The 24,482-nt window shown below is 46.9% G+C and overlaps 1 protein-coding gene and 1 pseudogene across 2 annotated transcripts in view; one reads left to right on the top strand and one right to left on the bottom strand.

Moving 5' to 3' along the window:
- Positions 1-23,379, bottom strand: part of SUSD6 (sushi domain containing 6) — a 92,845-nt gene extending 69,466 nt beyond the window's left edge. The window contains exon 1 of one of the 2 annotated variants that reach the window (XM_045822515.1): positions 23,095-23,379. The gene's annotated coding sequence lies outside the window, so the exon portion shown is untranslated. Of the gene's footprint in view, positions 1-22,720; positions 23,030-23,094 lie in introns of those variants that run through there. The other variant, XM_045822516.1, reaches the window with a different exon arrangement.
- LOC123809066 lies at positions 12,640-12,729 on the top strand (annotated as a pseudogene).
- Positions 23,380-24,482: the final 1,103 nt, after the last annotated feature.

Here is a 24,482-nt window from a genome sequence, read left to right as displayed (position 1 = left end):
CCAGCCTGCCATCCCCTGTAGATCAGAGTGTGCGCAGAACGGAAGAAAGTGCTCGCCAGCTTTTCCAGTGTAACCTCTATGAAATCTGAATAGAAGGCGCAGTTACTCACCTGCAAAGCAGAATTCCTCCCCTACTCATAACAAAATGAAAATGCATATCAACAACCAGCTAGCAGGTTAAAAGGGTGTGGCAAGAGGCTAAGGAGCATTAGGGTTAAGCCCATTCACTAACCTCATCCAGATGCCTGGTGAACCTCCAAGGCCTGCAGCACTGGTATGATGAAAACATCCTAATGATCAGAAATCTTTCCCGCCCTGAATGTTCTCAGATGCTGCCTCTGACCCCACACTCAAGTGCAATCACCACAGGCTGGTCCTGGCCTCAGGGTCAACACCAGCACATAGACACTCAGGGCAAGAGTGCAACCTGCCAGAGAGACTGGCTAAAAAACAATGTTAGGTTTAGTACAACAGTAGGGCCATAATGGGCACCCTCTGTCCTAAACGCCTTCACATCTGCCTAAAGGAACCTCTGGGTGGAGGGTGTGTATGTGGGGGGTGTCACTGTGGCCAGACTTCCTTCTTTTTCACCCAAACAACCCTTTAGACCTTGCCCTCCTGAAAGGCGAATGCAGGTCTGACTTCCAGACCTCACTGTTTGAGAGAACTTCTTGTTTTCTCTCACTGCTTTTTAAAATAGATGAATGCTTCCCTAGGGAAAAAGCCAGCTGTAAATACAGGAGAGGATCAAAACCGAATCCTGCTATGAGTTCCAGGGGAACCATTATACTATTGTAAAAAGCCTTCTCAAAAGAAGCAACACACCCCATTACAAATAAAAAGCACACAACTTCTTTCAAAATATTTCTCTAAAGTGTAATCTTTGGGCAGATGATTTGTCTATACTCCGTGGCTGCTTCCTCCTCTCCTCAACACTAAGACCTTAACATGTAAAGTGAGTTTCTCCCTGGGAGTCTTAGAACGTAGTAGCTCACAACTCAGTGTACCTGCTACTGAGTGTCTATTATTACTGCGAACAAAAAGGGAGCCACGCAAGAAACCTGACAGGCTAATACGCAGGATCCCACGGCAGCCTGACCAACTCAGAGATGTAAAGTAACCACACAAATCCCTAACTTTGGGCAGGTCGTAGCAGGCAGTCACTTACCAGGCTTAGCAAAGGCTAATCTTTACCTAAAGTGAGGGCTGTCCATTGTTCTTATGCATCTAGGATGACATACCTTTAAAACAGCAGAGTAATTTTCTCTCCCGACCCCTGGAAAGCACAACTGCTGGCACCACAACAAGAGACCACAGAATCCCTCGTCGTTACCTTGTTCCCCGCATGCCATCTCTACGTGCTGTAAATGCTCATTATTAACTATCCTGGCCCCACCAATGTAAAACCACAAGTTTCTCCACGTTGCCTTTTAAACAATCCTAGAGAGTCCCCCCACCCATCATCCTTTCTCCCACCTCCTTCACTGACCACCAAAGAATTTCATGTAACTCTCATGTCCCCTCCTTTGGTTCTAATGCATAAAGTAAGCAAAACTGCCATCCTCAGAAGTTATTTTCTCAATCCACCAAGATTTTGCTTCCCAGCATAGGTCATCAGTTTGCCTCAAACACATACAAATTCTCTACAAATGTGGACATTTTCTTATGTCAACATTATCAGCATCATCCTTAAAGGGCTAAACTTCATTACCAAACTGCTACAGACATTAACACAAACTTAATCCATCCTGTTCTAGGCAGACTGAGGCCACAGCATTTCCCAGCTGAGAAGAGAATGGGAAGAAGGTGCAAATCTGCGGCAGGCAGTCTGGCTTCTGCACTTATTGTGTTCCAAAATGAACAGCGTTTTTCAAAGGCTCCGGACTCTAGGAAATCACTCTCTGGTTTACTGTACCCCTCCACCACCAGTAAGGAGGCTGCCATCCCGATACCTATTTGCCAAAAATAAAAGCTAAGGAGGTATTTTAGAGAAAATCTGTGAAAAGAAAATGCAAGCTGGTTTTATTTTCCTACAAGCTACAATTAAATGGCTTTGCCTTTGCAATCATACTTCCTATGTAGAATTCCAGTGAGCTTAGATGTGCCCCATAGATTTAAACAGAATTATGAAGAGTTTGGTTGACTGAAACTGGTCCCAGCCCACAGACGTCACTAGCCTGTTTCACAGCACTAGGCGAGTCTCAAAAAGAAAAAGGAGACTGGGGTGGTGGGTGGGGGGCAGTCAGCACAATGCTTAAATATCTGCCAAGTCAGAAAAGTAAGACACTGCTTTCAATTTCATGCAAGATTCTATCATCCAAAATAAAATGCAATATAAGCCTATAAGCCTCATCAGTGACAAAGTGAAGAAAATGTTTGTATTTGCAGTATACATTCAAATCCTCAAACTTGCTAGAGGAATCTATACAAATGCCATTCTTACAAATAAATCCAATTCTCAGTCTGACAGGTCTACTCACTGTTGCCCCTCAACTGTTGTTCCCTTCAGCTCCAAGCTTCCCCATAGCCAGGGACCTCCCACACCCTCCTTTGAGAGGATCTATCACACAGGTATCCGGCCTCCCCACAACTCCCCAAGAACCTGGCTAACTGCTGGGATGCACACATTTTCCACCAGGGTTTCAAGAGAACCTTCAAATGAACTCTTGGGCAACACGCCCGACCCTTTCTGTCCTTTCCGTGTTCTCTCAGGTCCTGTTTCCACAGTCCTAAAACTCCTGTGTGGTCTTCAGGCCTCCAGCCCTTGCTCTGCTCCAGGCCATCAAACCCTGCTAGGATCCACACTCCCAAAGGACTTGTCAGGTCACCTTCCATCTCCAATGGTTCCTCGGCCTGCCCCATACATCATCGTTTCCTGACAGTCTCTATAGACAGCTTGCAAAATGCACAGAAGGCACAGGCCCCAGCTCACCAGGAACTTTCAATGGAGCTGAGGAGGCTGCAGACCCAGGCAGTGAACAATCAAGGCACACAATAAGGAAGGAGTATCTATTTCAGTATTCTGTGTGGGTGCAGTAAAATGCTGAATTGTGAGGTATGAATAATTAGAAAATAAGAAAGAACAAGCAGCTACTTGTGAGTATGGACAAAATAATAAAGGGGGAAAAAAGAAAGATAGCAGAACCAAGACAATCAGAGACGGCCCTAAAAAAAAAAAAAAAAAAGGGAGATGTGACCTGAAAGTTTTAAGGGCTGAATAAGAAAGGGGTAATGGGACAAGAATAAGGGAAGAACAGGGAAAAGTATTCCACTTGAGATCCTTCAGGGCAAGTGACAATTCTTGCCATTTCCCTAGTATCTACCACAAAGTATTAAGCATTCAACTATATACTTTCAGTAAGGCCAGTGTGTACAGGCAGGAAAAAAACAGGCAGAGGAATTCAGCCTTGATTCAGTAAGTAGTGGGGAGCCAATGAAAGTTCCTGAGCAGGAAACTCAACCTGATCCAATTCAACAATCACTAACTGAAGGCCTACTATGTGAGAGGTACCGGAATACACGGTCCTCACTCTCAAGAGGCCTGCCGCCAGAGGAAGGACTGGTAATACTACCTCCCCTCCAACACAGGACTTCTTCCTTCTCTTACCTAGTCTCACCTGGGACAAGAACCATGTTCCTGGGAGATGGGCCTGGCAGGAGAGACTGAAGCAGCCTGGGAGGCCAGACAGGACGATGAGGTCTGCTGACCAGGGTGGTGAAACCCACAGAGGAAAGAACTGGTAGGCGCTGCTTAATGACTGGAAAGGGGGGCTCAGCGATGATGACATAAAAGTCAGAGAACAGGCAGACTCGGGTTCCAGCTCCCAGATGGTGACGTTCTCTTCAAGCCATGCTTTGGCTCCCTCGCCACGAAAAGCTAAGGTCACTCAGCCTGGCCATTCTGCCTGTTTCTGGAAATGGGGGTTTACACATTCCATCCTTCCCGTCTGCCCAAGGTTTTCTGTGCTAGTTGTGATTTCCTGTAATTCCCATTTGTGAGGGGGTAAAGGGTATTTACACAGAAGAGCTGACAATTCCTTTGTCCATCACAATAGGGATAAATACATCTCAAGTTTTAGTCCTCAAGTTTTACTGGCAGCTCTTATTCTGGGAAGAAGAGAAAAGGAGGAGGAAGCATTACATTTAAAAAGCCTTAACACAAGAATAAACTCAAAATGGTTTTTTTTAAAAAAAAGCCTTGAGTCACTGTTCTCCTTACAGAATAAGTCTTCCTCCTAGGAAGAGCCTTCCCAGCTGCATTTAGTGAGGGAGGAGGGTTGAGACCGAAAAGTATCAACCCTGACAGCCAATACCCCTATAGCGGAAAAGAGGCCCAAGGTCCCTCACCATTTGGCTCCGTGCAGAGTGAGTACAAAACCAGGAAAGCAGAATCTACATAAACCAGGCCGAATGCTTGAGCACGCAGCATCACTGGAAATCAGCAGTTGGCCTCCCACACAAACTGCTCTGAAGGGGAGGGGACACTTGGGGACGAAGGTGTTGCTGAGTGCCCGACCCAAAGCGGGCTGCCTGGTGCAAAGCTAGAACACAGGAGGGCCAGACTGGCTCCCAGAAATGTGGCTCTTCCCTGTAACACCCTGTGGGCCACTCTGGCACCCCTGACCATCCCAGACCGAAGCAGCAAAATAACAGGTGAACAGCGGTAATTAATCTCTGGAAGGGAATCAAGTTTGAGATGTGTACCTTTAGAAAGGAAAAGGGCAATGAGCCCTTTCCTAACCATTAGACAAGAATGGGGGAGGGGCGGGGGGGCAGTGCAGATTGAATGAAAAACAAGCAGTTGGTTAAAATGACTTGGAGTGTCTGACATTTTCTAAACAAGTACTTCCCGCCCACCTGTGACAGATCCCAACTGCCTGAGAACAGTCACGCCGTACCCTTCACACGGGGTCCTCAGAGAACTCAAGCTAGAACGTGACTGGGATTGTCTATTACCAGAGAGCATTCTGCCAGCGCTCTGCTCAGGCTTCCTATGGGCAACAACGGTTGGGGGTTTTTTTATAAACCTGTGTCTGGCTGTGTCTGTGGGGAGTGGGGTGTTTGGTCGCCCTGCAGGACTCGATTCTGCAGCAGGGTGGTTATACTCATGAAACCTCAGCATAATAGTAGTAACAGCATCATTATCAACTGGCCACTGACTGCTTGATCACTGTGCATGGGTTTAAGCATTTTCGTTCTAATATCTGATTTAATCCTCACCACAACCTTGAGCAGTAGCTACTCTTACTATCTCCGTTTTAGGCAAGGCAGAGAGGTTAAATTTGCCCAAGGTCACACAGATAGCAATTCCTGAGGCCAAGATGGCAAATTAAGCTATTTGACACCAAAGCATACAATCTTGGGAGAGGTTCAAATTTATTCCATGTCAATGTGATTCATTCATTCATTCATTCATTCATTTTTAGAGAGAGAGGAAGGGAGGGGGAAAGAGAGGGAGAGAAACACCAATGTGAGAGAGAAACCACAAGTGATTGCCTCTCACACGTGCCCTGAAAAGGACGGAACCTGCAACCCGAGCATGTGACCTGACCAGGAATCAAACTGGTGACCTTTCGCTTTGTGGGACGACACTCAACCAACTGAGCCACACCAGTCACAGCACTGTCATTCATTTTAAATACTAAAACCATCCTGGATATATTATGGAACAGGAGGCAAAATTCCCACACATTATAAAAAGAAACCAGGAAGCGTTGAAGAGTATTCACACTGCTCCTTGCAGTTCCACACCCTCTGTAGGTGGGCTTGGGCTTGGCTTCCCAGCTGGGTATCAGAACCAGAGCACGGAGAAGTGTGTTTGCACACCATGGTCCCATCCACAAGGGACCTGATTCCCCAGGTAGGGCCTTGGGATTCTGAAGCACACTTTCAGAAACACTGCTTTGGGGTATTCTAAGAAACTTCTAAAGCCACTGCAAAATTTGGGAACTAGGTCATTAAAGGCTGATGGCTAACTCCCCTGAACTGCTAATGAGACAGATAATCACTACAGGCTAAAAAAACTGTTGACAGAGTGGAGCACAGTGAAACAGAAATTCAGAGACATTAACTCCCAGAGCTCTCTTTACCTTCCCACATGCAGCGGATAAAGAGACTGTCTTCTCTGCCCCCAATCTTACACGTTAAAAATGACCTAGCTAGAAGCTATCTCAAAATATGAGCTTGATTTCTCTGAAAAGTAAGTGCCAAAGATGGACACACTGCATATTAATGATCCAATGCAGATATCCTTAATAGAAACTTCAACAGCAACAGGCTGAGAGAGGAAGAGTTATTTTTTTTTAAATGTGTGTTCTTTAAAAGTCCAAACACAAAGCACATTGCCTGGGATCTTTGTACTGGTTTGTAAGTTAAATACAGAAGTGCTTGCTGTAAAATTCTGCCTCTGTTTCAGTCAGTCAGTAAGTGTCTGACACAAACGTGAGCTCACCACCTCTGTCCTTCCTCCTGGGCTTTGGTTATCTATCTCAGTTGCACTACTACCCGAGAAAGAAAGTTCGGGAACAGTTTCGGTAATCTAATTAAGTTGTGCAGAAACACTAACGCTCTCTCAAGCACCAGCCCGACCTTTCCCGGCTCCTTTCTGGCCTCCGAAGGTAAGTCCCGGCTGCTGCCTCTCCTTGAGGCGGAATCCCCCGTCCATTCTCGGATTTCCTCGCCCTCTTTGCAGGGGCCACATGGTGTCAACAGGAGTTCAGACCGCCTGGCCCTGCTACTTTCCAGCTGTGCAGCCTACAAAGGTGTTCCTTATCCTCTTTTGGCAACACTTTTCACAACTGTAAAATGAGTGTAATATAAACAACCTATTGTACTTCAAAACTGCTGTGGAGATTAAATAAACTAATTCATATAAAGCATTTAAAACGGTGTCTGGCACACAGAAAGCACTCGATGTGTATTATCTTTTATTATGAGCCTACCTTGTAATATCAAGAAAGTTTTGCATAAATCTAGAGCTTTATATTTTTCAAAGCAGTCTTCAATTCATTACTATTCCTGCAATCATTGCTCACCATGACCATTTAAGTTAGACAAGACTGGGAGTTTATGAACACTTCTTGCTGTAAGAAAAAGGAACCAGGCCCACCACTGGAGCTGTTTACTTAGCATCCCGCTCCTCTCACTGGGTCAGCGGCCTGCCTTAGCCATCTTTGTATCCCATCCCCCACACACAGACTAGCACGTGTCAATAAATCAGTGTCGACCTGCACTGCGTGTAGGGCAGTGCAGCCCCAGCCTAGTGGCAAGGAACTGGGAGGAAATCAGACTCACCATTCTAGGGAATTCCTGGCTCCCTTGAACACAGATACAAGAGGCTACCTTTTCCAGTCCTGACCGCAACTCACCCCTGAGAAGGAAGGGGACACGGGCAGCAGTGGGTGCAGGCAGCGGGTAACTCAGAGCGGACTGTCCCTCCACAACCTCTGAGGCAGCAGGGAGTCGTGATGATATAACGGCACTACCCAGCCTCTCCGGCTGGGCCAAATGAGGATCTATGAATGCAGTGTCTCAAAGGCAGATAATGCTGCCTTCGCTAACTGAAGTGGGAGCTGCCTTTCAATAGAGTACAGGCCAGTCTATAAATACCAGGGATTAAAAGGCTTTCTGCAGGGCCCAGCTGCCACCTGCCTAAATACAGAGACTATCTATCTGGTTCTCAAGGCCACAAACAAACCCCACGGAGCTTCCTCCGGGGAAGAGCTGCCTCATACCAATGGTATAGTCCTCTCCAACCTTCTTTTCCCAGTTTAGTTTATTTTTGTTAACAATCCTCTCCTTCCCACACCCTGCAGCCAGCACCATCCACCCCCAAGAACCCCTCCAGGCCGCTCCCACCTGGCCCCGCCCTCCTCTCTCCAGGCATTTGTTTTCTATCTCCCTCACTGCTTCACTCTTTACCCCAATTGCCTTATCCTCATATATTTTATCTGCTCTGAAAAAAAAAAAAACACAGGCTATGGAATCCCTCCAACTTTGGTTTTTAGCTCCAGTCCAGTAAATTGCAGCACTCACCTCCCTCAGCTGGGGGTTCTGATCTGTGTGCCGTGAAGACAAGCCGGCCTCGGCACACCTGGCACCTAGCGCAGTGCCCGGCACAGCACGTGCACCGACACTCCGCCTTGTCCCACTCCCCACGGGGGTTTTCTTTCTTCCTCTCTGGGCTCTGTGACCCTGATACAGTCCCTCTTTCTAGGTTATCACACCTGCTACATCCAAATGCCTTAACTAACCCACAGGAATAACTCGAAAGATGAGTATTTTTGACAGTAATGTTACCTGTTTACCAGGTACATTCTGGGCACATGGTCACATGAGCAACCTTCCAATTACACTAAAGAGAGGACTGGTCACCTTGCCTCTCCCCACCAGAAATGACCCATTTGGTGAGGGGAGTAGCCAGAGGGGATGGGAAGACGTGGAGCCGAGAGTCCCTTCTGGCCAGAAGCAAGAGATAAGAAAAGGCAAAGGGAGCACTAAAACCCCAAAAGAAAGATTCTCAAAATTCTACATTTACATGTAAAAATGTTTAATTCTGACAGCAAGAACATTTGCCAGTTTTACTAGACACACCGTCTGGTTCACTCCTTATAAGGCCCAGGCATGACTTCCCACAGGCCAGGGACTGCCTACAACATGGTCCCCGAGAGGTGGCATCCCAGGCGATGGCTCCGCGACAGTGTGCCACTCCTCCCTCCCCTCGCCCTGAAGATGCCCCTGCGAGTTCACGACTAGGCCTGAAATAAACCCGGGGCTCGGTTCTTCTGTAAGTATCTCCTCCAAAGCTTCCAGGCAACCACCCTTATAATCAGAATGAATGTAAGCAAGTCTACCTTCAAAACCCAGAGGCAAGTACTAGGGCAAGTACTACAGAAACACGAGAGACGGCCTGAACAACCTGTGTCTTCAAGAGGTTTTTATAAAGCAGCTGGGAGGGTGGCTTCTCTACTGAGGAGTCTTATTTTGCGATTAGTTAAGAGGAAGAGGGTCCTTTCCACAAGGTCGTTAAGGTCCTCCAGGAATCTTACGTTTGCCAAGCTAATAGGAAGCATTTTGATGCCATCAATAAGGAAAAGAATCCAGGCTGGGAGTCGCAGCGGACTCACCTAGAAGTGCAGTGACTGGGTTGGTACTAAGTGTCAACAGTGAGCGCCTCAACGGCAGGCCCCTCACATTCTTCAGAGACTGGGGGGGTTGGGGGGAATGCGACATGTGAACTCAGCACCTACACCCAGCACCCCGTCCGAAGCAGCACGGACTAAATGTCTGCAGCACCACTAACTGCAGATTTGGAGAAAGTGTGTAAGAAACACAAACACTGTCAAATACAAGAGTCTGAAAAATTGCACGTTCCTCATCAGTCCACTCGGCAAACTCAGACTGGCACAACTTTTGACACTGCATTGCCTACGTTTTTTACCAACTGGTGAGTATTTCATGACCCCTGGGAAGAAGGGAGCAAGGTAAATGTGGCGAAGTCTAATTCAGAGAGAACGCAGAGAATGAAGGTGAGAAGCGTACTGTACAAACCCCAGGTGAGACCCCGGGGGCACAATCAGCTCTGGCCCCCCAGAGTCTCAAGCATGGAGACAGCAATCTCCCACTCTCTGCAAACAATACTGGGCAGAAATCATTCAGGGTTTTTTCTCTCAAATGTGAATATAGAGAACAGGACCCCACAGCAATGATCAAAACCTGTGTCCCACCAAGTCTGGCTTCAACTCAACCATTAGATCCCACCAACAGGTAGATAGTTACGGGGCAGGGGGGAAGTTATGGGCGGGACCAAAGTGGTGTGGAGAGACACCCTGCCTTAGGGAAGCTGAGCCCATCCTAGTGCAGGCCCTCCAGGACGACAGAGTGAGGGTGAGCAGACTCGGCTGATACGGTGTCAGTGTAGACTACAGCAGCACAGCAGCTTAACAGCAACCAGACCTGCAGGAGCTGAGACACCTGAACTTACAAGGGCAGTGGTAAGGAGTCTACCGCCTGCCAAGCCAGAAAGATGGAGAGAGGAAACAAGCCTCTCCCTTTTGTCATCCTGGCTGCAGCCATCCATCCGTCTTGGGAAGCAGAGAAAGGATGAGGTCCTAAACTGGCCTCTCTGCCACACTCAGCCCCACCAAGGTGACCCTCCACAATCTCCTGTCCAGATTAGTGGTGCCCTTTTACATCTGTGGCCCTGGTCAGCGCCAATAACAGTTCGTATTTACTGAGCAATTACTATGTGCCAGATATCAGGCTGACTGCTTTACACGCTTCTTCCATACTGTTATCCCCATTTTCAGGTAAAGAAGCTGGGTCTTAACGAGGAGGCTTACCCCAGGCCACACTAACCAGACACAAAACAGCACTACAAGAGCAAGGGTTGACTACTGATTGACATCCCTCCTCCCCAAATAAACTGCCAGCTGAGTATCTTTTGGTGTCAGGCACTGCACCTAGTGTTTTAAATACCCCATTTTGTTCGATTTTTATAATAATCCCACAAGGGAGTACTTTCAAATGTAATTTAATTAAGTTAGACATACCAGTGAAAAATTCAAATGACACACAAAAAAAATTTAAGAAGTTATAGTTTCCTGTTACCTTTCCTCGCCCTGGAATTCCCTACCCCAGGCATAATCATTAATATCTCAGCAGCTGCCCTTCCAGAGAGAGGTAATGTTGACATTACCATCTCCACTTTACGACAAAACCATAAGCGGCTGAGCCGACACCAAAAGCAGGGCCTGTCTGATCCCAGAGCCCACTAGTCTCCACCGCCTCCCACTCAGTGCCCACCCCGTGCAACAGCCGGCGATTTCCATTCAACAGAGGAAAAGGGGAAACTATGCTTGGCCCGCAGCCAGCCTTACTCCTCCACTCTCCCAGCTAAATGGAAAAAGAGACGGAGCTGGCCAAGCACACCCTGTCCCAGGAACACGAGCATGACTTTATGGGTCCACAGATCTGAGCTGTCCTGGGAGAGGCAGGACCTCCACCTCTCCCCTCCTTCCTGTCCTCACGGGCTCGTCCTCTGCCTGGGAAAACCAGACCAAGGCAATGGGAAACAGGAGATCAAGCCTCACCTACAGGAGAGCCTGGGTTCTTGAGCCAGCAAAAAATAAAAAAGGGAGAACACTCCTTCAGGAACCCTCATGAGTTCCTAAGGCAAGACAATCCCCTTTGGAAACAGCATGGGGGTAGGGGGCACATCTCAAGGAGTCACTGGACCCACTGCTGCTCCCTGGAGTCCGAACATGCCTGCAAAAAGACAGAAAGAAGACTGCAACAACGTGTGGCACAGAGTAAGTTTGCAGAACCGCTCCAAATCCCCATCACAGGGTCCTTAGAACCCAAGGAACTCAGAATTTCGGCTCTGGCATAGCCCAGCTGGACCCTCTACTAACCGGAAAACTGCATGGATTTCTAGATACCAGGGTTCTGTCTGTATAGCCTCCCCTTCCTCCAAAAACTAAAAATCAAAGCCCCCCAGACTACATGGAGGTGCTTCTTCCAGAGCAGATGAAAGCTGCCCTTTTCCAGTTGTGTGTACTTTCACATTTGTCCCACCTGTACACAAAAACACCCCAGAGTGCCTATGCTTACTGGGGGTGGGGGAACAGGAAAGGGGCTGTCACACTGCTTTTCATGAGCAAGTTAAAATTTATCCAGTCTGCAGTTCCAGGGGGTTTCCTACTTCCCTGAACGGGACACCAGTGTTTGACCGAGCCTTGAGCCCCAGCTGACTCGGGTCACTATTTGCATGTGCGGTGAGTGGCTGCTGAGTGTCTACTGGTCACTAAAGGCCTTTGCTTTCCCACTTAAAAAATGGGACAAAAACCTTCCACACAGTATTATATGATGTCTTGTAAAACGAAAAAATCTTTATTGCTATTAATATGGATACCCAGACTGCAGAGGAAACTCAAACCAGCCCTTGCCACCCTTAAGGAGCTGCAAATCTATGAGGGTGAGAGAGACTTACCAACACTCTGGAGAACGATTCAAAAAAGGTGTTAGATTGTGCGCTGCCAAGAACCCCCGTGAGGGTGGGAGGTGATTTTACGGGAAAGTGCATTCAATAAACATTAGTTCAATTACTAAACGTGTTCAGAGGTACTGCTTAAAAAATATCTACCTTGTTGCTTGTTCTTGTTGCTATTCACAGAAAATTTTACCAACACCAAAGATCCTGAAATCTGTTTATTCTGCTTTTGCTCACACATATCCCAAGAAAAGCAGGCAGCATTTGTAGAGAGCAGCCTTTCTTTCAAAGATGTGATTTTTCAAAAGTGCACCCAGACCTTCAAAGGAGGTGACCCACATAATCACATTTTGTAATTCCAGAAGTAACAGACCACCCCCGAAAGAGCTCCATGCTGGAGAACAAACAGAAACAAGACTGGGTTAATTACCCTGTTGCCTGTGACTACCTCACAGTGGATGCTAAATATATACATATATTTACATATCTATGCAGATAAGGCCAAACTAAGAGGCACATGTGTACACTGAATTTAGGTCGTGACTAAGGCCTCCTGGGGCGTCTCAAAGAATGGCCCAGTTCCCAAAACAAAGACAGACCTGCACCTGAAAACCAGGAGGGGTTCTCTGATCTTAGATCAGAGTCCTTAGATCCTTCTGTAGTTCACAGGTGTGGTGATCGGGTGTTCCCGTTCTGGTGTGACGTGTGCCTCCCACAAGCCTTGTTACGACATCATGAAAAAAAATTCTCAAGAGGTCCTGTGGTTTGTGTCTGACTGACCTTGCCGAAAGATTCCGAACAACCTCCAGTGCTCTCTCTTTCCTTCACCTCCTCCCCCAAACTCCGTGGTTCCTGAGCCACCTTCTTTTCCTGGCACCAGTCACAGCGAACTTGGTGAATGTTAACAGCATTTTATCACCTAGTTTATATTTGCTTTTCATTCAAACCGGGCCTCCTTCCAAGTGTCTCTTTCTAGAATTTCATTAATACTATTCTTTGATTCCTCCTCATCAAGGCAAACATCCTCAGAATCACCTTGCTCTCTCACCTTTTACTTTAATCCTCTAGGCCTGGTCAATCACCTATCAATTAACAAATTAATTCAAAAGCTGAGTACAAAGAAGTAGATAAGACAGTTGTCATCCTCAGGGGACTTTCAGTCTCAGCCTGGAACCTGGGCCTACACAGAGGTGGCTACATATACAGGTAAAATCTATGGGTATATGCATTTCTTGGGAGCCTTGTTTTTGCCAGTATTGTATTAGGTCCTTGACTGCCTCCAGCAGGTTACACAGCCACAGACATATCAGGAAAAGGGACATCACAAATCAACCTTTATATCCAAAACTGAGGCTTAGGAGAGATGGTAGAAAAATGATTCCCTAAGGAATTCATGCCACTGATCCCATTTTTCTCCTCCTAATTTCTCATGGTTGAATCCAAACCTGCTTTTGTGTCTTAATAAGAAAAAAAAGTTTTCATTCCCACATGAAAAGCTGATTGGTTAAGTAAAGCCGGAAAACAGGAATCCTCACACCAGATCAAACTCCTAGACCTAGCCCACTCTGCAGTGAAAAGCAATTTGCTTTCTTGCTCAGGATGCCAGGAGAAATTCTCCAAGAATATTTTTCAAGCCCTCCTCCCTTTCAGGGCGATTACTGGTGTGGCACACAGATGGCACTGAAAAGTCAGAATGACGCCTTCAGAGTGGTCACGCTGCAAGTCAACTGTAGGCAACGGATTCCTCCGATACTACTCTCACGTTAAATACCAGTGGGTATTCCCCCACATTGTTAACTCCAGGAGGGCAAGTATCAAAGTACACCGAGCACGGATCACGGGTGTTCACTAAATACTTGCCTAGCAAGTGATTAGATTTACTTCCTTTCGGTTTCTGCAGCAATGTACCCACCTCCCACCAGCCTGATGTCACAAGCCAACCAGATTATCAACTCACAAATTATTATGACTTCAAGGTGCAAGGAAGGGGGGAAAAGATGGACCCATGAACTCTTATGAAACCCAGAGCCTGTTTTTCTTGTCATACTGCTGCGTAACAAGCAAAATCCCCACAGGACTGAAACAAGGAGGTAGATGGCCTTCCCATGGAGGAGTTTCTACCTGGAGGTGGATGGGAATCAAGGACTGATCAAGGTGTGGACCAGCCAGCATACCATTTCTTAATTCTCTGGAAATGCCTTGGGCATGCCAAGACACCCAATGAAAGCCTGAAAGAGCAGCACCCAATGAACATAAAACTGCTCAGTGGTTTTCAGGATAGGGAAAGGCAGCATGTTTCCTTCCTGGCTGGTTAGAGACAGTCAGGGAGGTCTGTTCCCACTGCATTTGATGGGTGGCTGATGCCACATAAAATAAACCTGAAGAAATAAGAACCACAGCCATGAAGGGTTCTGGTCTGCTACTGTGGTGGGAGGGAGGGAGCATCAGCCCTCCCAGACAGCACGTTCCCAATCATTGGGCAGTTCCACTACCCCTAGGATGATACCAGTTCCTGCCACTGTCATGGCTGGGCAACGGGCACACAAAGAAGAAAATGACTCAGAGGACACATATTGGTCTGGAGGCAGATGCGGTTTTCAAACTGCAAAGAAGCACAGCACAGAGACATCAGAGCCCATTTTAGGCACAGTTCTACCCTTAAAGACTCTCTCACCTTTGTAACAATAATTTCACTATTAGATTCAAAACCACAGCCGCAGGGGGGGCCTGAATTTGTTCCTAACAATATGAATCACACACTCTGCTTTGCTCCCAGTCCCCTTTCCTGGCACAGGCCCAGAGAAGAGAAGCTGAACACGCGTGGGTAGAAAGAGCACTAGACCAGGAATCCGGAGCCCTGGCTTCCTCCCTGGCCCTGTCGCCACACAGGGAAGTCAGCTCTGAGAACCCACTTTCCATTTTCTGTTCTGTAAAGTGAGGAGGCAGAATGAGGTGATCTCAAAGTTCCATCCTTCCAACTCCAGCCTCTCATGAGCCTCAAAGTCTCTCTGCTGTGCGAGAAGTTTAGTAGTAACCTCTGGATACTACAGTCAAGAATTCAGATCTTCAGGTAAAAATCTTGTGTCACTTCACTCAGCCTTTTGAGACTCCTAGGACTTTGGAATAGACTTTGCATTAACAGGTAGAGCCCACTCCAAATCCAAAACTTCTGGCAATGAATTGTGACAGGAAAGTTATGATTGCATCCACATGCATTTACATTTACACACACACACACACACACACACGACTACTTCCTGGAGGGACTGATCCTTGGGCGTGGCTCCAGGTACAGTGATCTAATACAGGCATAAGAGAAAATAATTCAAGTTCCTGCTTTCTGTTCAGTTTGCTGGACAAAGAGCACGTGCCCTGTGTCCCACATATCTCTCTCTGGGGTGGAACCACCTTGACCCTCTAATAAAAAAATAAGGTGGCCTGCCCTGGCTGGGTGGCTCAGTTGATTGAATATCATCATGTACACCAAAAGGTTGAGGGTTCAATTCCCAGTCGGGGTGTGTACAGGAAGCAACTAATCAGTGTTTCTCTCTCTCCCTCTCCCTCCCTTCTCTCTCTGTGAAATTAATAGGCATGTCCTTGGGTGAGGATTTTAAAAAAAACAGTAAGCATAAAGTTTACTCTCTATTTTTGTTAAAGATTTTACTTATTTTTAGAGAGAGAGAAAACCGATCGGTTGCCTCTCTTACGCACCTAGACCAGGACTGAACTGGCAACCCAGGTACGTGCCCTGACTGGGAACCGAACCAGTGACCTTTTGCTTTGCAGGACAACTCCCAACCTACTGAGCCACACAGGTCAGGGCAAAGTTTATTCTCTATTAAAATAAAAAAATTAGGTGGTCAGCATATGCATGCTTGATCTAGGAGCACAGAAAGCAAGACCAGCTACTGCACTATTTTAGTAACTTGGCTGGTATGATGTAAAACCATCCAAGGGCAGATCCTGTAGAGGAAATGACACTCCCAGCAGCACCATCTGTTCTTCTTTGTGTCTCGCATGGTCTGTATTTTTAACCTCTGGTGCAACTGAGGTCCACCAGCAAAGAGCCCTCCCCACTACCTGGCTGGCTGGCTCTCTATTCAGTAAGCATTCCACTCCCCAGCCTAGCAGAAGCCTCAGAGCAGGTGCACTAGCCCTGGCATGGGATTCTTCATACAGAAAGGACATGCTTCTGAGAACCATAAATTACACTTGTTAAGGAAGGCTCTGTGGGGTTCACAGTAAAATTCTCTCCATAAAACACATGATGTGATTTAGAACTGAAGCTTCATGCTGAAAATGCTCTTTAAAATTAAAAAAAAAAAATAGCAGCACATGTGCACTGGATTCAGGCATTACTGCACCTGTCAACTTTCACTAGTGTTTGAAGTTCTGCAGCAAAGATTTGGAAATAATGCTACAGGAGAGTTCAAACTTCATAAACACAAGATTGTGTGTGTGTGTGTGTGTGTGTGTGTGTGTCAGTGTGTATGAAACATCTTTTCTTAATTCAGGGCACTATCCCCAAGAGTTTCTGTTAGAACCCTGTTCTTCCCCAAACAAATGACATGACCAAGTATAATTGTAACTCCAAAATGCAGCTCTTGCTACAGAAACATGAATGCAGCTCTTAAAATATCTCCCTGAGAAATAGAAATATATGCCCACAAAAAAAAAAAACTTCATGCATGGATGTTCACAGCAACATCATTCCTAATAACCAAAACACAAATAACCAAAGTGCCCATCAGCTGATGAATAAACAAAAGGTGGGATACCTATGATAAACAGAGTATTCAGCAATAAAGCGCAGTGAGTACTGCTATATGGCACGATATAGGTAAACCTCAACATTATGCTACATGAAAGAGGTCAATTACTAAAGACCACATATTGTATGATTCTGTTTCTGTGAAATGTCCAAACAGGAAAACCATAAAGAGAACAGATTAGTTAGTTGTGGCCATGGCTGGGAGCATCGTAGAGGAACAGGGAGTGACTACTAATGGGGTTTCTTTTGGGGGTGATGAAAATGTCCTAAAGTTAGATTGTGATGGTGGTTATACAATTCTGTAAATATACTAAAATCCACTGACTTGTATAATTTAAATGGGTGAATTTTATGATAAATTATCTCAATAAAGCGATTTTAATGAACTATAGAAATGATCCCTGAAAGTATAGTCTTTAAAGCTGTTTTTTAAAAATTAGACAAAATAAAATCACCCCTCTGAAAAAAATATCCTTGAGCAAATTTAGAAATAACCTTAGATGTATAAGAGATGATATTTAAAGCAAAGATGATCTATTTGATGGAATATTACAAAGCCATTAAAAATAATTACAAAAGGCTATATGCCACGATAAGAAAAATATTTACAGGCCCTGGCTGGTGTAGATTAGTGGCTTGAGCGCAGGCCTGCAAACCAACAGGTCACTGGTTCGCTTCCCAGTCAGGGCACATGCATGGGTTGTGGGCCAGGTCTCCAGTAGGGGGCGTGCGAGACACAACCACACACTGAAGTTTCTCTCCCTCTCTACCTCCCTTCCCCTCTCTCTAAAAATAAATTTAAAAAATATTTTTTAAAAAGTTTTATGGGATAATGCTAAGTAAAAAAAAAATACGAAACTGACTATAATCATATTACCAATTAAAACAAAAGGGAGAACGCATGGAAATGATGTTTGTGTTAAAAATGGTAGAAACATGGAGACTTTTTCTCCTTTATTTACCAAGCTTTCTGTCAAATCGTCTCAGTGAACTGATTTTTTTTAAATCCCCCTCAGTCTTTCTTCACACAGTTCGTCTAGCTACAATTTAAAATGCAAAATAAAACCACTTTGTTCTCTTTTTTCAAGTTCCCTTTCTTAACCTCCACACACTCAACGCACTGAGATCAACTCCGAGCAGCCCAAAGAAGGGAAAGTGGGATAAACACTGCTATCCCGTTCCCAGAAGCCAGTTTCACTTCACTGGCTTTGTTGAAAGCCAAGACCTAGTGCAGCCAAAATTTCAACAAGGACAGTCTCCACACTGAGCAATTCTGCGCCGGGATCTTAAACTTATATGGGTGAAGGCAAGTCACTGCTGGCAGGAGGCTGGACCTGAAGAGACTGGACGTTCCCTCTCACAAGAAAGAATGGGAAGAAAGGAAGGACTGGAAGGGGCCCCTGCTTGTGTCTCTTACGAGGTTTTGTGTCCCATATCCAACTACAGGAGAAAAGAACCCTGAGTCATTTCACTTTCACCACAGAGGATCCTCTTCTGGGTAATAAAGAATTGCCAGTCACCAGCCCTACCGTCTGCAAACACACTGAGAACCTATTACTGTCATCAGGAATCCCAGGCTAACTTCTCCCAAGTCAAGGAAACAGGCCCTGCCAAAAAGAAATACAACACTGGTATATGTATGTGGGAGGTGGTGGTACATCTAAGGGCACACACCTATCAGGTAATTTTAAGGATCTACTAACACTGGCGACAGTAACAGGGAAGTACATCTGTTTCTGCTTGAGAAAAATGCTTCAATAATATCCTGTTTCTCATTCTTGGCATGCAGCCTTCAGATTTCGAGGGTAGCTATTTTCCTCTTTTGAGATTAAGAGCCAGGGTGAGAGAAGACATCACAGGCAACACCAGACTCTTTGAAACTCATTTAGTTTCCGCTGCCATTGCATTTTCTGCTGTTGCTATACCAATACCTTCACAGGGACTCAATTGTCCCCCGCCCCCCGCCCCAACAACAGCACAGGTGGCCTTTCCTGGCTGAAGAGAATCAGCTGGGTGCCACCGCAAGGTCTACCAGCAGAGTGGAGACTTCCACATTCAGGCAAGAACCGAGGATGACCAAACAAACAGAGGAGCCCCGCTGGCTTCTAGGCCAAAGGACTAAAAGGGAAAGAAAAAGGACACCACCACAGAAACACATTAGCACAAGAAAAGGGAACATCCACAGGTGCCTCACAGGCTCTGTGCAAAAACTTAAGGCTCATAAGAGGTGTAACTCTTTCCCCGGCACCTCTACTTTTGCAGATAAAAACAATCACAGAGATACAAACTTACCATCATCCTAGGGAGCAAAGGCTCGTGTTGCCTTGAACCCAATTCAAGGTAGGAGTGAACAATCCTGATGCTCAAAGACAGTAGCCCCAATGACGTCCTGAAATTGTTTCACTGGTCTCAGATTCACAGCTGTCAGCAGCTTCAAATGAACATCACAAACCCCTCAGTCCCAACCTCAAACAACATCCTTCACTGCCGCCCATGAGAAAACAGCCCTCCTACATGACAGGCATTGTTTCTCACTGCTCTAGTTTCCCAGTTCCCTGCAATGTGGCAACCTAACTTAAGAATATTAATTTTTTAAAACCATTCTATTAAATGAAATCTCCCTACAGTGGAATATGTGGGTGACCCCTAGACCAAAGCCATCTTGAGGAGAAACTGGGGGAAAGAGTCTCTACTATCACATATGCATTTGCCCCACTGCTTACCCTTAAACCAAGTATCTTAACCCTCACCATTCAAGTCTGTACCAGAAAAATATTTGCTTTCAAAGTTAAAGAAAAAAAGGCACTTGGCTTCTTATTTGTTCCCTCTCATCTTTCTCCTACTGCTTGATGGAATACCCCCTAAACAAGTCCTCCCGACTGCCCAGGGAGATGGAATAGGGAAAATGAATGCTGCCTGTCAGCTTCAACTGGAGGTCACTTGTCAGTTCAGGAGCTCAGTAAAATGCTTCATGCATGGCAACTACGCAACCTGGCCCAATGAAGCTGCTGAAATGCGGGCCTCCAAGTAAGCATTTCAGATCTATGAGAAGGCATTGTAACCCTGCTGCCTCTCCGTGAATGGTCCCTTGGTACCAAGGGAGCTAGAGAGAAAAAGACAAGCACAGGTGCTCTCTGATCTTCATTCTCTGCCTGCAAGGGGCTCTGCTAAAGACCTTCCCCCCAATTCACTTGTTTGGGTAAGGAAATGAGGAAGATTATGTGGTCCAGTCATTTTTTTTAAAGATACTGTAATTCTCTGAGCCCCCTAACAGACACCAATAGACACCTGGTTGTCAGAAGAGCTAAGAATATGGAAAAAGAGCACAAGGAAAGATCTAAAACATAAGGCAGGTTTTTACCTGGGAGACAGAAAAGCATAGAGAGAGTGAAACAGTGTGTACTAGCAATAAACCTGAAACAAGTTCTTACTTTTAAGAGGCCACATATGTGTATGGAGGGGGGAGACAGCTGTAGGAATCGCTGCCCCAGCAACAGGAAAGAAGGAAAACCACTGCCAGGAGATGCACCATTACATAAGAGCGCACGTTTAATCACCACGAGATGGAGACCTGCCAGGAAACCATAGTGCTGAGGTCTCTTCAATCTGCCGGCCTGCACCCGTAACACCTTATTCTACCCCTCCTCTTCTGCCAACCCAAGTTCTGGGCTTGGGAAAGGCATACCTCTGCAAATAAGTTGAACTCTATCATTTGACAGTGAGTTTGCTCTCAGGATTCAAACACTTAAGGCCAGAAGTGGGGGTAAGGCCCTACTCTGAGCACCCAGGGACCTGCCACAGTCTAGCTAGCTGTAGGCGAGGATTTGTTTCACATCCCATTTCTACTATAGCATTCAGAAAGTGGCTGTGTAGACAGGAAGTCCTATCTATCAGGCCTCTAGTTAACTCACTGGGCTAAGGTTCCTTAAGCAGCAAATGGCCAACAATAATATTAACAACATAAACAAAAACAAAATTTACTTAAATACTGTGAACTCCATGAGGGCATGGCTGGACTCTTAGTTACTCAGTATCCCCAATACCTACCACAGCGCCTGACATACATTCTGTATCACATAAATATTTGTGAGTACTGAATGAAAGAAAGAATGAGCCCCAGCCGGTGTGGCTCACTTGGTTGGGCGTAGGTCCCGCAAACTGAAAGGTCAAGGGTTTGATTCCCAGTCAGGGCACATGCCTGAGTTGCGGGTTCAGTCCCAGGTCCTCCCAGGTCCAGGCAACCAACTGATGTTTCTCACATCGATGTCTCTCTCCCTTCCTCCCTTCCCCCTCTCTAAAAAGTTAAATTTTTGAAAAAAGAATGAATTAATGAACAAACAAATGTACTGCAAACACACCGAAATGTGCATCTTGATGGAAGAGTTAAGGGTGCTCAGTAGTGCTTTTGGAAAGACTGTAGATTTGCAGGGGTGCCCAACCTCTTGGCATCTCTGGGCCACACTGGAAGAAGAAGAGTTGTCTGGGGCCATACATTAAATATACTGAGACATGTAATTACAAAAAAATCTCATAATGTTTTTTAATTTTAATTTATTTTTAGAGAGGGAAGGGAGAGAGAGAGAGAGAGAGAGAAACATCCATGTGCAGTTGCTGGGGGCCATGGCCTGCAACCGAGGCATGTGCCCTGACTGGGAATAGAACCTGCGATGCTTTGGTTCATAGCCTGCACTCAATCCACTGAGCTACGCCAGCCAGGGCCATAATGTTTCAACTAAGTTTACGATTTTGTGTTGGGCCTCATTCATAGCCCTCCTGAGCCTCATGCAGCTCACAGGCAGTGGGTTGGACACCCCGTGTGACTCCACTTTTACCAAAAGATAAGCAAACTACGAACAGTAGAACACAGTAGTTAACAGTGTGGGCTCCACCACGCGCAATCTCTGTGACCTTGGGCAAGTTATTTGTTTGGCTTTGGTCTCAATTTTAAAAAATGGGAATAGTAATATCTACCAAAAAAAGGCTGTTGATTAAATGAGATCAAGTCCTTGGCACAAGACTTGATACACGGTAAATCCTCAAGAACTTTCCCCTATTCCTGCTACTATAGTTGCTTTATTAAATACCTCCTTTACTGAGGTGGAGGTAGACACCCCCTCCCAAACCCTGGAAGTCTCACTTCTGGTTGACTATGCATCTAGCTAAAAATGCAAAGCCCATAAAATTCAGAACTCAAGGCCAAGCACATGTCTCTACTAGCCTCCACTAGATGGTGACAATTTGGGGTGGAATTCCCAAAACAGAAAAAGAGTGTGTGCGTGTGTGTGCGTGTGTACATCATTCATACACACATATGAAACCAGAAGAATGAAAAGATCAAGAAATGAATTATACTGTGAAGGATGGAAAGACCCACTTCCCACCTCTGTAGATTTAAAAATGGAGTAAATACCTACGGTTTAATTTTGTGTGCACCTTTGTACAAAGCACACGCAAGCCCTGTTAGCAGGAGCAACAAAGCCCAACGAGCCGCCTGTCACCAAGAGAACATTCTATGGGAACAACAGCATTAGGCCAGAGACCTGACTTGAACGCCTCTTTCCTACTGGGTCTTACGGCCCCCCAAACCACCTCCCCCCCCTCCATCTCCACACAGGTAACTTTTTCCTCTTCAGCAGCCCCACAGCCACAATCCTACCGGAGGGTCAAACCTACACTAATATTTGGAGTCTCTAAAAAGCAGGAGTAAAAAAAGAAAGTCTGCATATGTAAACAGGAAATGGTTTCGGTAAGTCTCAGCCGGGATAATAAGAGAAGTTTTTAGATTAAAGACCAGACGGGACGCGGGTGCTGCAGAAAGCTCCGAAGCTCACGAACACGAACTACAAGGTTTGCTCAGGAAATCCACCGTCGCTAAACAAAACCTGCCCACGCGCGGGACCCGCAGCTTTAGTCCGCTGGCGGGGAAAATAATAGTGATAAAAGAAAGGGCCTCAGCCTACCTCCTTCCCGGCGATCCGCCAACTGTGGTCTCCACCCTGAACTCCCAGGCAGCAAGCGCGACCCTGCACGCCGGGCGAGGCCAGGGCAGCGTGCCCCGATCCCGGCCACCACGCTCCCGGCCGCAAACCGGTCGTCCGGTTCTCCTCGCGGCCTCGGCACAGTCTACCCCGCCGCTCTCCGGGCACCGGGCCCGACCGGCCCACGCCGGGTGACAGCGAGACAGCGCAGAGCAGCTGACGCCGGGCGGCGGGCCGGGGCTCCCCAGAGGCCCTCCCGGGCGGTGCGCGCCGACCCCGAGCCGCTGACAGCCGACCGGGAGCACCAGTGACACAATGCCGGACCCCGCCGCTCCCCGGCCACGGTGACAACTTACCGGAGGAACGGTGCAGGGACCTCTTGGAGGGGGGCGCTCGCAGCTTCCGCGGCGCCGGGAACTGCTCTACTGCCTGCGCGCGGCCGCAGCTCTCTCGAGTGTAGGCGAGACCCCGCGAGCCCCGCGTGCCCTTGTCCGGCTGGAACTAGACCGCGCTGCGGGAGGAGAAGGCGGGAGCCAGGGCGCGAGGCTGTCGCCGGCTGTGGAGAAAGGAACACGGCGGCGGCGGCGGCGGCGGCAGCAGCAGCTCCCGTCACTGGCCCAGCTGTACCGTGCGGGCGGGGGCTGAACCGGAGGGGCGGGGGGAGGAAGTGGGGAGGGGCGGAGCCAGGCGCGTACGCAACAAGCACCGCCTTCCCGCCGCCGCGACCGCCCCGCTGGGAGGCTCCAGCGTTCGACAGCCGCCAGCACGCAGGCGCCGCCGGCCCGGGAAAAAGGTGAGCGGGGTGGGGGTGATGGGAGGGCCTTAAAGAGACAGTCACGCCTACTGCTGCGCTGGAGTGGACTGGGCGGTGGTATAGGCTCGGACTGTAGCAATTGCAGTGCGTCCTCCAATTCTTTTACTATTATTACTAAATTTTTTAGATATTATTTGGATTATTTGGATTACTATTATTTGCAAAGAATTCGTCTGCTTTCAGACTCACAAGGTACTTCCTTGCTTATTGCCTTACTAGCTTTTAAATCACTTGCCAGACTTACTGCTGAGACAGATCATTGTTTAAGCAGTACTTCCCAAAGTATGACACATAGACTGCAGACGTCAAAATTGCTCGGAAGGGGTGGGTGTAAAAGTGCAGATTTGGGGGTCTCACCTCCAACTCATTTTGATTAAATAAAACTTGGGCCAGATTTGGGAATCTGTTTTAATAAACATTCCGAAGTGATTCCTCAGCACACTAAACGCACACGACGAGTCTCAAGGTTGAAAAAACTGAAGTTAAGAGCTAAGACAGGCAGAGGCCTAGCTAGAATCCCTCCACACTCCTAACTTTATTTCCCATCCAGAGTCTTGCTCCTGCAGCTGTTTTCCAGCACCTGCAGTATGAGTAGTTTGCACACTGTGGCTACAGCAATTACGGGTGAACGCACCGTGATCCTAGGAGATGTCTTCCCCTGATAGATTTACAGGGCTTGTGGCCCCTTGATGGTGATGATTGTGATTTTTTATCTTTGTGCCCCAGGGCCTTGAACAGTGCCTGTCTCACAGGTGCTCAGTAAATGTTGACACCTTCCTACTTGGTAATCAGTGCCAGAGTCAGCACTTAAACCCACAACTTGTGGAGAAGTCAGTCATCCCAGTTTGCCTGGGACTAAGGGAGTTCAAGGGACTAGGACTTCAGTGCTGAAACCAGGACAGTCCTGGGCAAATTGGGATAAGTTGGTCA

This window comes from Phyllostomus hastatus, unplaced genomic scaffold (assembly GCF_019186645.2).
Source record: "Phyllostomus hastatus isolate PE091 unplaced genomic scaffold, TTU_PhHast_1.1 phas_scaffold_501, whole genome shotgun sequence".
NCBI classification, from domain to species: domain Eukaryota; kingdom Metazoa; phylum Chordata; class Mammalia; order Chiroptera; family Phyllostomidae; genus Phyllostomus; species Phyllostomus hastatus.
Note: the sequence above shows the minus strand (reverse complement) of the source record. Positions and strands in the feature narration are given on the sequence as shown.